The sequence below is a fragment of the Sinohyriopsis cumingii genome, chromosome 12 (assembly GCF_028554795.1).
Source record: "Sinohyriopsis cumingii isolate HCF-2022 chromosome 12, ASM2855479v2, whole genome shotgun sequence".
Taxonomy (NCBI): domain Eukaryota; kingdom Metazoa; phylum Mollusca; class Bivalvia; order Unionida; family Unionidae; genus Sinohyriopsis; species Sinohyriopsis cumingii.
Genome location: NC_142972.1, coordinates 59,054,806 through 59,068,893, shown reverse-complemented (window position 1 = coordinate 59,068,893; position 14,088 = coordinate 59,054,806). Strand labels below are relative to the sequence as shown.

Here is a 14,088-nt window from a genome sequence, read left to right as displayed (position 1 = left end):
CGTAGACGTAGTAACAGAGCTTGGTTGTTTGGCTTGGGAAGGTCTTTTTCTCTTGGGTCGTATTAAATAAGTCTGATAAATTTGTTTCAGACTCCTTAACTTTGCTAAAATGTCTAAGAGTACCGTCACCGTTTGACTTTCACTGTCCTCCTTCTCTCCTAGGCTTTGTTTCTTCTCTGCTGATGATGTTTCTTCTTCTTCTTCTCGTATCCTTCTTCTTGCCTCTTCTTCTCGCTGTTGATGTTGCTGTTGAAGGAGAAAAGCATGTTCTGCTTCTTTCTGCTTTTGTAAAAATTTCTCCAATTCTTCTTTCTGTTTCTGTTTAAAATCCTCGACGTGTGGTAAAGAAGGAGAAGGTGGCAAAGTTACTGGTACCGGAACAAATTCTTGCGAAGAAGAAAGAAAATTGACTAAATCCCGATTAAAATCGACCTCTTCTGGAAGTAGGACTGTGTTGACTTTGGTAGCCGCTGCTATACCATCGCTTCTCGTCTCCACGGCCTGTGCAACCCAATTTAGTGTCTTCTTAGTTTATGTCATGTTTGAAAAACTCTGTCGCATGGATTAACTACACACAGACGCTAGCGCACATATATAGGGAATGTGACGTCACGGGTAGCTCTCTTCGGATTGGAAGACAGACTCCACAGTATGATTGAATTTTGTACCGTGTATTAGGATTGTTGAAAAAACTCAATCCGTTTCGATCCGCTCTTCCACTATAAATAACCCCGTTCAGTTCATTCCTTTCATCTGTTCTCGTCACAAGATGTGGACAAACGTAGAATCATCTACCCTCGTATCGTCGATGCTGTTCCGCACGGACTTACCAATGTGTGTGAAATCATCGTGGACAAATATCCGGATCACCGAAACAAGCGTTTGGAAAACAGAATTTATGTGGAGAAACAAAGCTGTTTGAAGAAAGGCCTTATCTACGGACTAGAAGTCAGAAAAAGTTTGAGGAAGAAAGGAAGACCTATGCGATGCCTTCTATGTTAACGGAATAATGTTAACATAAACTGAAAAGCCCTTTTCAGGGTCACTCATTTGCCGTGAAAAGATTTGCTTTCTTGCCTAACGTTAGTTGTATAGTTATTTGTGTTTGTTTGATGTATGTTGTATGAGTTATAAATCTAGAAACGATTTTCTTTCTTGCCTATAAATTATTTTTCGTTGGTTGTATAGTTCTTTATGTATGTATGTTGTATGTGTTATCAATGTATGTGTACCGCCAGTCCCGTTTCCGCCAAGCGTTCTAGGTTTTTTTCTTTCTTCCCGTGACGTCACCTCACCTGTTCCTATAATTGTTGCAACATTGTTACCAATCTTCAGTACCGTGACGTCACCTCACCTGTTCCATTCATATTGTCCTTGTACAACGACCCCATTTTCCTTTGATGCTATACAGACCCGCTATTCCCCCTGGTCAATTCCCTTTAGGCTAGAGTGTCCCATGGTGTGCTTTAAAAATACTTGAGACTAGAGTGTCCCAGGGGCGTCTGTAATGTATTTTCCCCATTGAGGCTAGGGTATCCTACTTCACTACTTCTTTCATTTACTCCCACGTTGTTCATTGTCGTGCTCTAAATACTTTCCACTTTGGCAAGTAAATAATCTAAATTTCATTTCATTTTTAACGAACTTTCAAAGACTAATGAGGACAATGATAAATATATTCCACAACTGGACAAGGATGATAGATAAACAATGAAATAAAAAATACAAAATAGTATGCATATCATTACAATAATCGCATCCAATTTTCTCTCCCTTCCTGTACCATCTATTACCCTATACTTACTGTCTTTTCTTTTTTGCATCATCTAGTACCCATTACTTGACTGTCTTATATTCTTGTATCGTCTAGTACCCAGTACTTACTGTCTTCTCTTTTTGTATCATATCTAGCACTCACTGAGTAGCTTTAATAATGGGAGGGGGACAGGGGGGTTGCCCGGGCACCAGAGGTCTTGGAGCACAAAACAACGGGTGCCCGAGGTACTGGGGCGCCAAAACCTCTTTGGGTCTTCATCGTCGCCTCTGGTACAATTTAGCCTTAGTACACCACTGTACCCAATCATTTCAACGGATTAAACCTGAATTGGTGGGGTTTATTTTCTTTTTTTCTTTGTTTTTTCTCTTTTTTTTCTTTTTTTTTTTTTTTGTTGTTGCTTTGATTGCCGGTGTCACATGGTCGATTCATAACATATATTTTTGTTTGCTTGGTCAATTTTTACAAACTATCATTATGCTAACAGTTGTTTGTTAATCATTACATGTTTTTTTTTCTTTAAATACACAGTTAACATGCAATTAGAGCTCGTGTGTGCTTCTTTGTTTGCATTCCCTAAGATTTTTTGCTTAATTATTTGTAAATATTTATTTTATTGAATCTAACAGAAAAAAGCGAAATGTCACAAATTCACATAAAATAGATCGTGTTTCTTTCCACCTTAATATATATTTGTCCAACTGGATCTTAATTCTGTACATTATTTGTACAGTCAACGTTTGCCCTTGACCCTTTAATTGGTCTACAGTTTCTTACGCACTGGTTGTCCTCGTACCTGCATGAGAAAGGAATACATTCATGAATTATTTGCATCCAAAATGACAGTCGTAGTTACTATTACTAAAGTATTTGTTTTGGTTGTCGCGCATTTTCAACATGCACGTTTCTTAATTTAGGAGTATAGCATGGTGTAAGCAAACTGGGTCATATTTAGGGACGCCCATCACTTGTTGTTTTCTTTCAACCAATACCGTAAATTGCCTGCAGCAAATACAATGCATTGCAACCTTAAACTTGAAGGCTATTTGTGTAGGGAAGCACATTTCCAATGATTATTCATTAGTAGCAAGTTTAAAAGTCAGTTGTATCGTAATCGCTGTTGGAAAATGCATGCATATCCTTAAGTGCAGCTTTGGGTATCATCTGACAACACGTTTTCGAAGAATTACCTATTTCCGAGGATGACACATTAATGCATCCGTATAACTAAATATGGGATAGAGACATTTTCTTTGTTCATATTTTTTGTAAATAATTGTTCCTTCTGATTTTACTCTGTTCCTTTATCTAAACGAAGATAACGAGACAAATATATCCTGTTATCACTATAGAAGTCATAAGGTCATGTAGACGTTCCATAGCGACTATTTCATTGATGGGTGTAATTTGTAAAATTTGATTACACTTAACTTTCTGGGGCAGTTATTCTCTATATTTTGATCCTCACATATCCATATTTATTGGAAGGCCATGTCAGAATCAATGTTAAAGGACGTGATATTTTTGGATGAGGTAAACATGATGTTATGATTCAGTACAAACCTGTTTTAAATGTTATTTGTCTTGGTGACCCAATATCCTCTTTTGTTGACCCAGTTTAGTACCTCTCCACCATTTTAAAAGTCCATAGCTATCAGTAATTTTTGTCTGTAACTTTTTGATGACATCTAAAATGCAGAGCATTCAGAAACCAGGTTTGAATAGACTGGTTAAACTAAATCAGTATTAAATTTTAGAACACCAAAAGTATTTATTTGGCATTCACTTATGTGATGCTCATTCAATGAGGAAATAATTCTAAATAGCTTCTTCAAAATTGTATTTGGACCCAGTTTATTTGTGCACAATGCAAGTGAAAACCCCAGATATTGTGTATGTCCTGATTATAATTTTAGCTTGCATTTTGAGATGAATAAAGGAAAGAAAAAGTGTCCCAATTACATTTGGTATGCTTAATTAGCAAAAATACATGTTCAGAATATGACTTTTTAGAAAAAGCCTAGAAACCTTTCTCAGGATTAACTGTTAATTAGTCACACTGGCTTTATTGTTTGCGTACTTAAACCAAAACTTTAGCTATTTAGCAGTTTAGCCAGAGCTGACCAGAATATGAAAAAGGGTCTTGTCCTGGCTTGGGTAATAATAAGGTGTATCACAGGGAGAAATGACACGTCCCATGGACGCTCACACATTGGGGCAAGGGGTGGGGTCAGTAGTATCCTCCCCCCAATTTCTATTGTCATCCAGTTATTATGAAATTTTGACCTCTTTTCTTTTAATTGCTGCTATTTAAACTGCCCAAGAGATAGTTTTACATGAATTCCAATCATTGGAGTACAGTTTATACATGCTACATGTAACAGGCATAGAGTGAATAATTTGTTTTATATTTTTTTAAAGATTACTTAATATTGTGTTTTCTGAAAACATGACAGGGTTAGAATCTTATTTTTAGCAAAGCTTCCACATTTGATTAAAATCAGATCTAAATTTCACCTATGACAGTGGTGATTTGATTTAAATTGTGCCATGTTACGGCATGTATGTCAGCATCTTGAAAATACATTTACTCATTTCACCAGTGTGATTAAAGTTTCCTTAGGCACACAATTTTTGTTTATCCCAATGGGTACCTCACTTTGAATACAGGATGGGCCTGACACTTTTTCCTAGGATTCAAAATATCCAACGGTATGTCTGGAACAACGCCAACGTTTAGTCTAGGCCTAGCATTTATGTATCCTAGAGCTGCCATCTTTTTCAGGATCCCTCTCAGAATATTCCTTTGAGAAATGTAATGAGCACATAGTGCTGTATGTTGTTGCTTTGAAATCGACTCACTTGTAATAATGTATCCATACTGTCTTTATGCCTTTATCTTTTGGAAAAGAAAACAAATGTTGTCCACATGCTTTTCATGACGTGCTATTACACCCGTAAGCAGCACAAAATGGCATTGTCTTTTACTTTGGCAACTCTCACTTGCTGTAGTCGCTACTATGATGTCACATCCCAAAAGTATTCTAATAGGGGAGGAAATGTTGCATACGAGGTCACAGAAATTCAGCTTCTAGAAGATATGCCAATATTTAAATATTGGCATTACGGTCACAGATTATACTTCAGATGAAGGTTTTCTTCTATAGTGCTTTTATTATTCTATATATCCATTGGTTTCTGGACTACTTTTAAAGAATATTCTTATAATCATTGCTAAAATAATATTTCAGATGTTAGTTTAAATTCTTTTGTGACATAAAAGAAACAAAAATAGGGCAGTAACAGAAGTCTGGCTAGGATTTTAAAACTTGGAGTCCAGGACTCCCATTTTGGTAAAAATAGGAGTCACATCAACAAAAGTTGCAGTCCCTCAAAGAAAACTTTGCAGATTAGAAGAACTACTGGTTGCCATTGAGTTTAATTTCTACATTCTTTATAACATTGACATATAGCTCTTGTTTGTCCATCAGAGTGAAACTGACTTTTGTAAATCCAAGGAAAGGTCTTATTCCAAACACTAAGCCAGGCATCACACACTTTATTACATTTGGCTACTGTCCCATCCAAACTATCAGTTCTAGCAGCTTTAGTACTCTTCTAAATTTCTGTACAATCTCCATCAATTTGTCATTTAACCCTAAAACACTTATCCAGATTTGTGAATGGCATTTTGTCTACATCTGAACATGTCTTGATTCTGAAGTCACGTGCACTACTTATTCAGTTACACTCTGAAATGAACACAATAATGAAAGCTGAAGTTTTTCATTTGATGTACTCTTATAAATGACCACATGTATATCTCTGGGTCTTTCTGCCTCTGAATTCAGTCATTGTAAATATCAGCACATTTCCCCCCAAAAGCCGCCAGTCAGAGCCTTTGAACCAGCCACCCTGCTATTGCATCATGTTCTTTTTATGTACTCTTATAATGGCAACATATACTCAGCAGATTTTCCAACCGAACAGCCAGTCAGAGTCTTTGAACTTGCCACCCAGTTAGTGCATCATGTTTCGTTTGATGCACAGTGGTCCCCCTCATGAACAGCCCCCCTGACCAGCAGCCACTCTTTACGGCCCTCAGCACTGATGAGTTTGTGTTCAGAAGTACCCCTCAAAAAGGGCCACATCTAATGCAACCAGTGGCCAACATGCTTGTGTAAAATTTACCCCTCACAGACGACCACATTTTATTACTAATATGTGTCCAGAACCAATATTTAATTACAGTAAGGTTAGTAATCCGATTATTTTTCATGGTGTCTCATTCTGGTTGTCAGGTTTTCATTCTTGAAAGAAGTTTTGGCTAAAGTACATGTACCACTAAGGTTATTATTATAACATTAATGCTTTAATGCCAACGTTTGCAGGAAATGAATTCATCATTGTTTTGATAGATCTTAGGCATCATACATTGGATTTTTTTAAATATTAACTAATACGGCTGATGTAATTGTTAAGATGATAACATGGTCAGATAGGCTAAAAATAGATTTTGTGGATTACCACAACACACAGACAAACAATTAACCTTGAATAAACAGGGTACCCAACAAAGACTGAAAAATTACGTGACAGTATATGTATCACTTCCTTTATAACAAGACATTTCGTTTTCAAAAGTTTACTCTGCAAAATTAAATAATAGTACTGTACAATTAGTAGCATGGGAATAAATCTTTACAAAATTTTAATATGTCATCACGTAAACAAAGACATAATACTTCAGAAGAAAAGTTATTCGACTTGACTTCAGTGGGGAGAGTTCACTTACCAAAACATTTTTATATTGGGAGGACTCAAATAAACAAGATCGTTAAAGATGACCGTATAAGGGGGGACCCATGTACTCTTATAATGACAACATGTACATCTGAATTCTGTCATTGTAAATCAGCATGGCTAATTGATCAGCATATTTCCCCTCTAAGCAGGTGGCTGAAGCAAGACTGGCAAGTCTTTTTGTCACCCACTTATTATATGCATATGGAGGACTCCCAATTAATGATTTTTTGCATCCCTGATTAAAAATTGGCATCCAGATATGCATGATTAAGCATTTCAGAGACCTCTGAGTATGTTACGATGGAAAAAAACAAAGGGTTATATCACCATGATCTTATGTAAATGGTCTACTGGACAAGTTTGCAATAGGGAAATATTTTGTTAGGTTTTGTGGTTTTTCTAATTCCATGAATATTTTGAAACTTCTAGCCCAATGAAAGTTTCTTATTCAATTTATTGTCATAGAATGATTTTAATTAGAACTGGTAAACTTGTTTTACTTAAGGGCAGATTGTATATTTTAAATATATTTTTGCTGTACTCAAGTGCACCTGTTGGAAGGATACCAGTTGTGGATTTAGACTAGGTAATCAGCCTCAACCCATTCTAAATCTTGACATGGTCCCTACCAACTAAAAACAAACATTGCTTCGGAACCTGGCCTCATATGGTTCAAACATGTCTTACTTCACCTCATGAAATCTTGCATCCACCCATTAATACAACCAACTTGTTTGCATTCCAGATTGAGTGAAAATGAAGGTTGTATCAGTTATTGATGTGACAGAGTCTGCTGTCAGAGCCAATGTGACCACAGGTAATACAGCCTCTGATGCTAAGGCAGGTGCATTAGTACTGCAGTCCTTGAAAGCCAGGAGAAAAGCTCTAGAGGAAGTAAAAAGAGCCTGTGCTAGGTGAGTAGGTTATCGGAATATAAACGTCTTGTGTTGAGGAACCTTGTGGTAAGTTTTTTCCTTGTGGCAATGATCATGGTTTCAAGTTTTGATTGACAGGTCTCTAAGTCTATAGTAAAGTCACCTGGGTCAAGTAATCACATATACTGATATAAATGTAGAAATTAATTTTAGTTTTAAAATATAATCATAATATAGTTCTAACAAAGTTTACTCAGTTGTGATTTTTTTTGAGTGATCTGAACAATAATTGTCATAACAAAATTTCCTGCTGAAAATTATTGATTGCTGTGGACTTTAATAATGGCAATGCAGCATTAGGCTGGGTCAAGATGGTTGATAATGGATGGAACTGTTATTAGTGCATGGGGTATCATTGGATAGTCGCGTTAAAAAAAAGTCTCATGATTTACATTTATCTCCCATATGGATGTTCAGCTGTGAATGGGATAGAGGAGTAACAGACATTTTTTGTATGTATATTTTTTACATTGTACTTGTGACATTTCTTCAAAATTATAATTTAGCATAATTTAAAATTTAAACAAAATAAATCTGAATTGACAGCCATGTTCCTTCTGTCTTTTATATATATGAAGGAAGATATTTAAATGGGAAAAATAACTATTATATACCAGTTGAAATATAGGACACAATGTAACACACACACACACACACATATATATATATATATATATATATATATATATATATATATATATATATATATATATATATATATATATATACACGTTTTAGGTGCGTTGTGGGCAGTCATCCCGAAAGTGGGTTTACGGGAAGGACATGATATAGTTTACATTTCAAATCAAAATACATATACATAGGTTGTATTTCTTACATAGTAATTATGTATATGTTGAAAATAAGTATATACACTTATGTTATAGTCCTATTCATGTTTTCGGTTCGTGGGCAGATATATAAATTTCATGGGCAGTTTTGACCTTTAGGTTGAAGATGACAAAGTAACTGCCCAAAAATACGTTCACGAAGAACAAACATATAGCATTCTGCCCGCGAATACGGCCCCGGGAACAATATATAGGGTACTGCCCACGAATACGTTCACAAGTAACAAATATATAGCATGACTTTCCGGTGTGCGCGCGCAAAATGGTTGTCAAGACACGACGATAAACATTAATCTATTAAAGCATCCTTTGCAATGGCCAGCGTACATATAGCGGACGTGAGGTTCGTTTTTCACAGCTTGTTTGAAATAAATGGATGATTATATATCTAGTGTAACAACTTGTCTTGACAGCTTATGGATGCTAATGTTTGACATTTATTGTGAAGATGATTGTTCACTGCTTGTTGATGAATTCGTAGCTTCTGTTAATCGATGCTATAGCTCGATTTAACTGTCATACACTGATATGTTTAAGTCTGCTTGCACAGTTAACTATGCAGAGTTATGGAAATATAACAAATTGGTTTTAATAACTTTCAGAGTTTGTTTTACTATTACTCAATATTTGTTTCAAGTACTATAAAGGCTGTGATAGGTTGGGTGGCTTAGATTACAAATCAGGCCCTTCTCACTTGGGGGGTGGGGGGTGGGTACTGCCCATTATGAATATTACTGGTCCTAGATGTCCAACCTGATATTTATGACATATAGGTTCAACATCTTACTGCCAGCAGAAATGGTGTTCTGTAGTATTTTTCCCAGTCAATAGTTTATGGATATATTATGTCATGTACTATGCTTGTTTAATTCTCTCATCTCAGTTCTGACGTTACCATTGAATGCTATAATGTTCCCAGACATCCGGTATTCTTGGTTATTAAAATTATATATATACACAGATAACTGAAGGTGAGTTCTCATTATTCCCTAACAATTGTAATTAGTGGGGCTGTAGCAATTGATGGTCTGAGAATTCAAGTTAACTGGTTCAAAACTTGGGTAAACAACAAACTGTTTTCTTCCTTTGACAGGCATCATAAAGTTTTGCATCTTTGTCACTCTGATGACTGTGGTACACAAGTTACAGACTTTGCCTTAGAATGAGCCTGATTTTTGATACTTGTTACTGAATGGGGTGGGGTAGGGAAGTAACAAAATTATTAAAGGTGGAATGTATGCAAACCATGCTGGAAATAGATATGTGCCAGCAACTGCAACATGTAAGCTTCAATCAATTTGGAAACTATAAGCTTTATCCTGTAAATATTAACAGTTCACACCCTGTATAAAAGATGATTTTGTGTTTGATTAACTGGAACTGTTAATTTATTATGTTAAGGAATTTATTGTTTTAACCCTAGTAAATGTAATATAATTAGGTCAAAAGTTCCAGTTTGTTTATTGTTTCCAGAGTTGATTATTGTAACTTGAAGAACCTGTTTCTAAGTGTTAAATGAAACGAAAGAGATATTGTTTACTCAAGTGATATAAAATAAAAGTTTAAAATGAACTGAAAGAAATATTGTTTATTCAAGTGATACAAAATAAATGTAAAAGTGTATATTCATTAAGAAGTGTATTGTCAATTGCAAATAAATGAAGATTTATCTTATTTTGTTCTTTACTTGTGTACAAAATTATACCTGGATTGGGCAATAATTACTTGGACTCCATTTGGAAAAGAAAAATCTATATGTTCTAAATGCCTAATGTTCATATCATAATGCTCTTTTAATGGATGATTATGCTTTTCAGCTGACGTTACCATATTGCCAAGTGAACTAATAGTATGGCCTTCGGTGTGGCCCACTAATCACATTTGTAAATGAATTATGCATACAATAGAGAAATAGCTCTTAAAATATCTTAGGAGTTGAACAATGTGTGTACACAAATAAACATGAAGCAAATCTTTGAACTTGTATGCCACACATGCAAGTGAATTGGTGGTTTTCATATGTAACTTGTGTACTCTTATGGCTTTTGTCTATATTACTTTTAGCCATTTCTATTCACACACCAGAACACAACCTTTTTTGTCTGATTCAGGTACTAATGCAAAACTTATTTCAGCTGTAACTGAAGTATACAGAATTTTTCCTGATACTGAGGCCTACTGTGTAGACAGTATAGCTGTAAGTCATCAAATCAAATGGAAGACAACAGTGTGCAGTTGAAGAAAATGATATATACCCAGTACCATTTCGAGTTATCTTAAAGAAAAGTCACAATGCACACTGATACAAGTAGTTTTAGAAAATGCATTTGTTCCACATACATTTTAACTTAATCCAAAAGTTCAGTCTCTTGCCTAAAATTCAATCAGATGTATGCATTTATTCCATAAAACACAAAGATATAATGAACCAAATCATTTTCATTATTGAGTTAGGTAGTAGGCTATGTTAAAGAGTGCAATCACTTTATCGATTTTTTTTTCCATTACATTTTTATTTATTATAAAATGACATTTCTTAGTGGAGTGCTAGCAACTGTAACTTGAGGAATATTTTGTACATGCTGGCCTAAGTGTCATGAATATACTGTGCTACATTTTGCTTTATTAGGTATAATACTATCATGAGACTTGCTTGATTAAATCCTGAATTTGTCAGTTACACTTACAAGTCCACTGGTAGAATTTAAAATCTGTGACAGTTTGGGAACTTTTTTTGCAGTAACTGCAAATCACTTTGCCTTCACAGTCAATGAATTCAAGCCATTGATAATTGTCAAACCATTGTGACTGAAAATGTGATTGTCTCTTAGTTGTGTCCTATTTGATAATTTTGCTGCCACAGAGTCTGGATTGTGTCTCTGAAGAAATAGTTCATCTAGACTCTGTTGCAGTATTACATTTTATATGTTCAATTTAATGAATTTTCTTTCTTTGAATCATTCTTATGTCATAACTTGGGAAAATAGTTTAGTTAACAATATTTATTCAAACAGAAAAGATAACCTCACTTGACAAATCATCCTACTAAAGTGATCATGGCATACACTTTTATCTTTGAAATTCAAATATTGCCCACTCGTTAATTAACATAACTAATATTGCACATTGAAGGTGATCATATGTATCATCAGTTTTAAAAAAATAAAGACATAATACTATCATTTAATCACTGCATACAGGAAATAGACACTTGTGTCTGTAAAATGCCTTTCATTGGATTACTTTGGTTTATTAAAACCAAACAGCGATCCACTCAGGATTTTCTAGGGTAGATACAGAGAATATATTATGGTCATTCAGAACGCTATCAATACATCAGACCAGATTGTTTTTATTATTATTTAGGCAAAATAACTTAGTAAGTCAGATGGCAAACATGAGGATGGTGATAGGTTATGTGGAATTTGCATTGAATCATCTGATCCCAGAAGATTTGATACAATGTCACTGGCTGTGGTAATCATCAAGTGCAGTTGCACGGCACCATAAGACTTATCAAGATACCATAAGCTAGAAAGATGAAGAAAAAGAAAAACGATGACCCAAAGACAAATCCTGCAAACTGTGTGCAAAAACGATTCCACAGATTATAGATGAAAACTTTACTATATTTAGCTTCAAGATATTAATAAATTCGGATTACTTCCTCCAGTCTGCTACAGTAATTCATGCCCATTGCACTCATAAATTGATTATAGTCCTTGCAGTATTTTGTGTGGGCCACAATATTTTAATTGATGCAACTGATGCTCCATTCTTCAGTTCAGTGTTGATTCAAACATAGCAATGTCCCTTTGGGATGTGTGCATAAATAAAGAATGCCTGTCCCTTCATTACCACACTTGTTGAATTTATCGTGTCTCTCTGAAAACTGTACCATGTGAGAAAGAATTTTATAAACAAACTGGACATAAGTATTGCTAGACATATACTCAGACCTGAGACTTCATAAAAGACTGCTTACTTGTGAGGCATTATTAGTGCTAGGGTTTGAGGTAATAACTTGCTATATGTTTGGTAAGGCAAAATAAGGGGCCTTATGACTTAAATTGAAACTGTGAAAAAACAAAAGGTTCAAATGCAATAAACTTTTGTTTTTCCTCATTTGTTATATTACAGTGCCATGAAAGGTCATTTCTTTTATCTTTTTAATCCCTTGCCAATTTTAAGTCATCATCCCTAACCGAGTCTCTAAATCAATTCTTGGCATATTTAGCTAAAATGGTGTCTACTGTTCCATTATATCATTGATTGTTTAGCTTGCTTGTATGGAGCTTAACACCATTTTTCAGGACATCATAGACTTTACGTGGCAGCCAACATATTTATTGGAAGAAATCAACACACATAACGCTACTGGCAAGCTTTCCCATATACACACATTGGTTGGACTAGATAGAGTTGATTAGTGATGTGTATGCCTAGACCATTCTATAATCCAGGGCCCCATGATTGAATACAGCTTAAAGAAATTAACCCTAATTCAATTTCCTTGTTGCATTTAAATCATAACACCCACCATGCAAAGTGACACGTCTCAAGATTTTCAAATTTGTATATGTTTTGCAACTTTTAATTCTGAGTTGATGCATGTGGATGTGGAAATTCAGTTACTGAATACTTAGCTACTTATATAAGGAGCTCTCACACTGGTAAAAGCATGCAGTTGGGATTTTATTTGCAAGAGGGCAATTAATTGTTCAAAATACTGTTTTAGCTAACTACATATGCGAAGGGTTGATGTATAAAAAAGAGGATCAAGAAATCCTAGCTGGTAAAGATAATTGTATCCAACTTGATAGAAAGTCAGAAGGCCTTTTAATTTTGTACAGCAGTTTCATTAAGGAACCAACTATAATACCATTAGAAGTTTATGAGCAGCAAAAACCACATTTAGGACCAACTAGACATCTAAACCATATGCATAGTTCCATTTACGGCCAACCAGACATCAAATAGGTCATCTAGTGAAAGCACAATGTCAAAATGACCAGCCATCTAGGAGAAGTAGCAAGGAAGGGGTTTTCCAGATGCCCATTAAAACAGCCATATTGGAGGTTAGATTGGCACTATTTTCATTTACGTCCAACTAGACATAAGAAGTCTTTCACTGATATGACGATTCATTCAGGAGAAGTAGTTATAACAAGATTTTCAGGATGGCCACATTGGTGGCCTTATAGGATGCCTGTACAGCACCATAATTCTCATTCAGGACCTGCTAGACATCAACATAAGTATTTTGTACACATGTTGACACGCTGACACAATTATCCATTCAGAAGTAGCGATAAAAAGTTTCTTAATATGGCTACTGTGGCAACCACATTGTATGTGTGAGTGGCACCATCTTGTTTTTTCTTCCAGATATTTTCACACAAATATCATATTTAAAGATAACATGAATTCATACAAGATCTTGTCGGTTTATTTCATAAAAGATTTTTCCTCATATTAATATAATCTTTTGAAAACATTTATACATTATAGTTCTAGAAATTTTTCATGCTCTCAGAAACTATTAAAATCACAGCAGAAAGTGTTATGTTATATCTTTATTCAGCACTGAAAAATATTTATGAACTCTTAAAGTTTTTTCCCCTATATTAACTTAATTTAATGAAGATTTTCAGACTATAACCTTTCCATTGGATTTATTTTTTCAAACATGGCGTAAAAAGTATGTTATAGTAACCAATTT

At 34.9% G+C, this 14,088-nt stretch overlaps 1 protein-coding gene across 1 annotated transcript in view; it reads left to right on the top strand.

The window, feature by feature from the left end:
- Positions 1-2,526: 2,526 nt before the first annotated feature.
- The window catches only part of LOC149786548 (mitogen-activated protein kinase kinase kinase 15-like), a 107,493-nt gene continuing 95,931 nt past the window's right edge, over positions 2,527-14,088 (top strand). The window contains exons 1-2 of the mRNA XM_089977047.1: positions 2,527-2,640; positions 7,326-7,494. The gene's annotated coding sequence lies outside the window, so the exon portion shown is untranslated. The remainder of the gene's footprint in view (positions 2,641-7,325; positions 7,495-14,088) is intronic.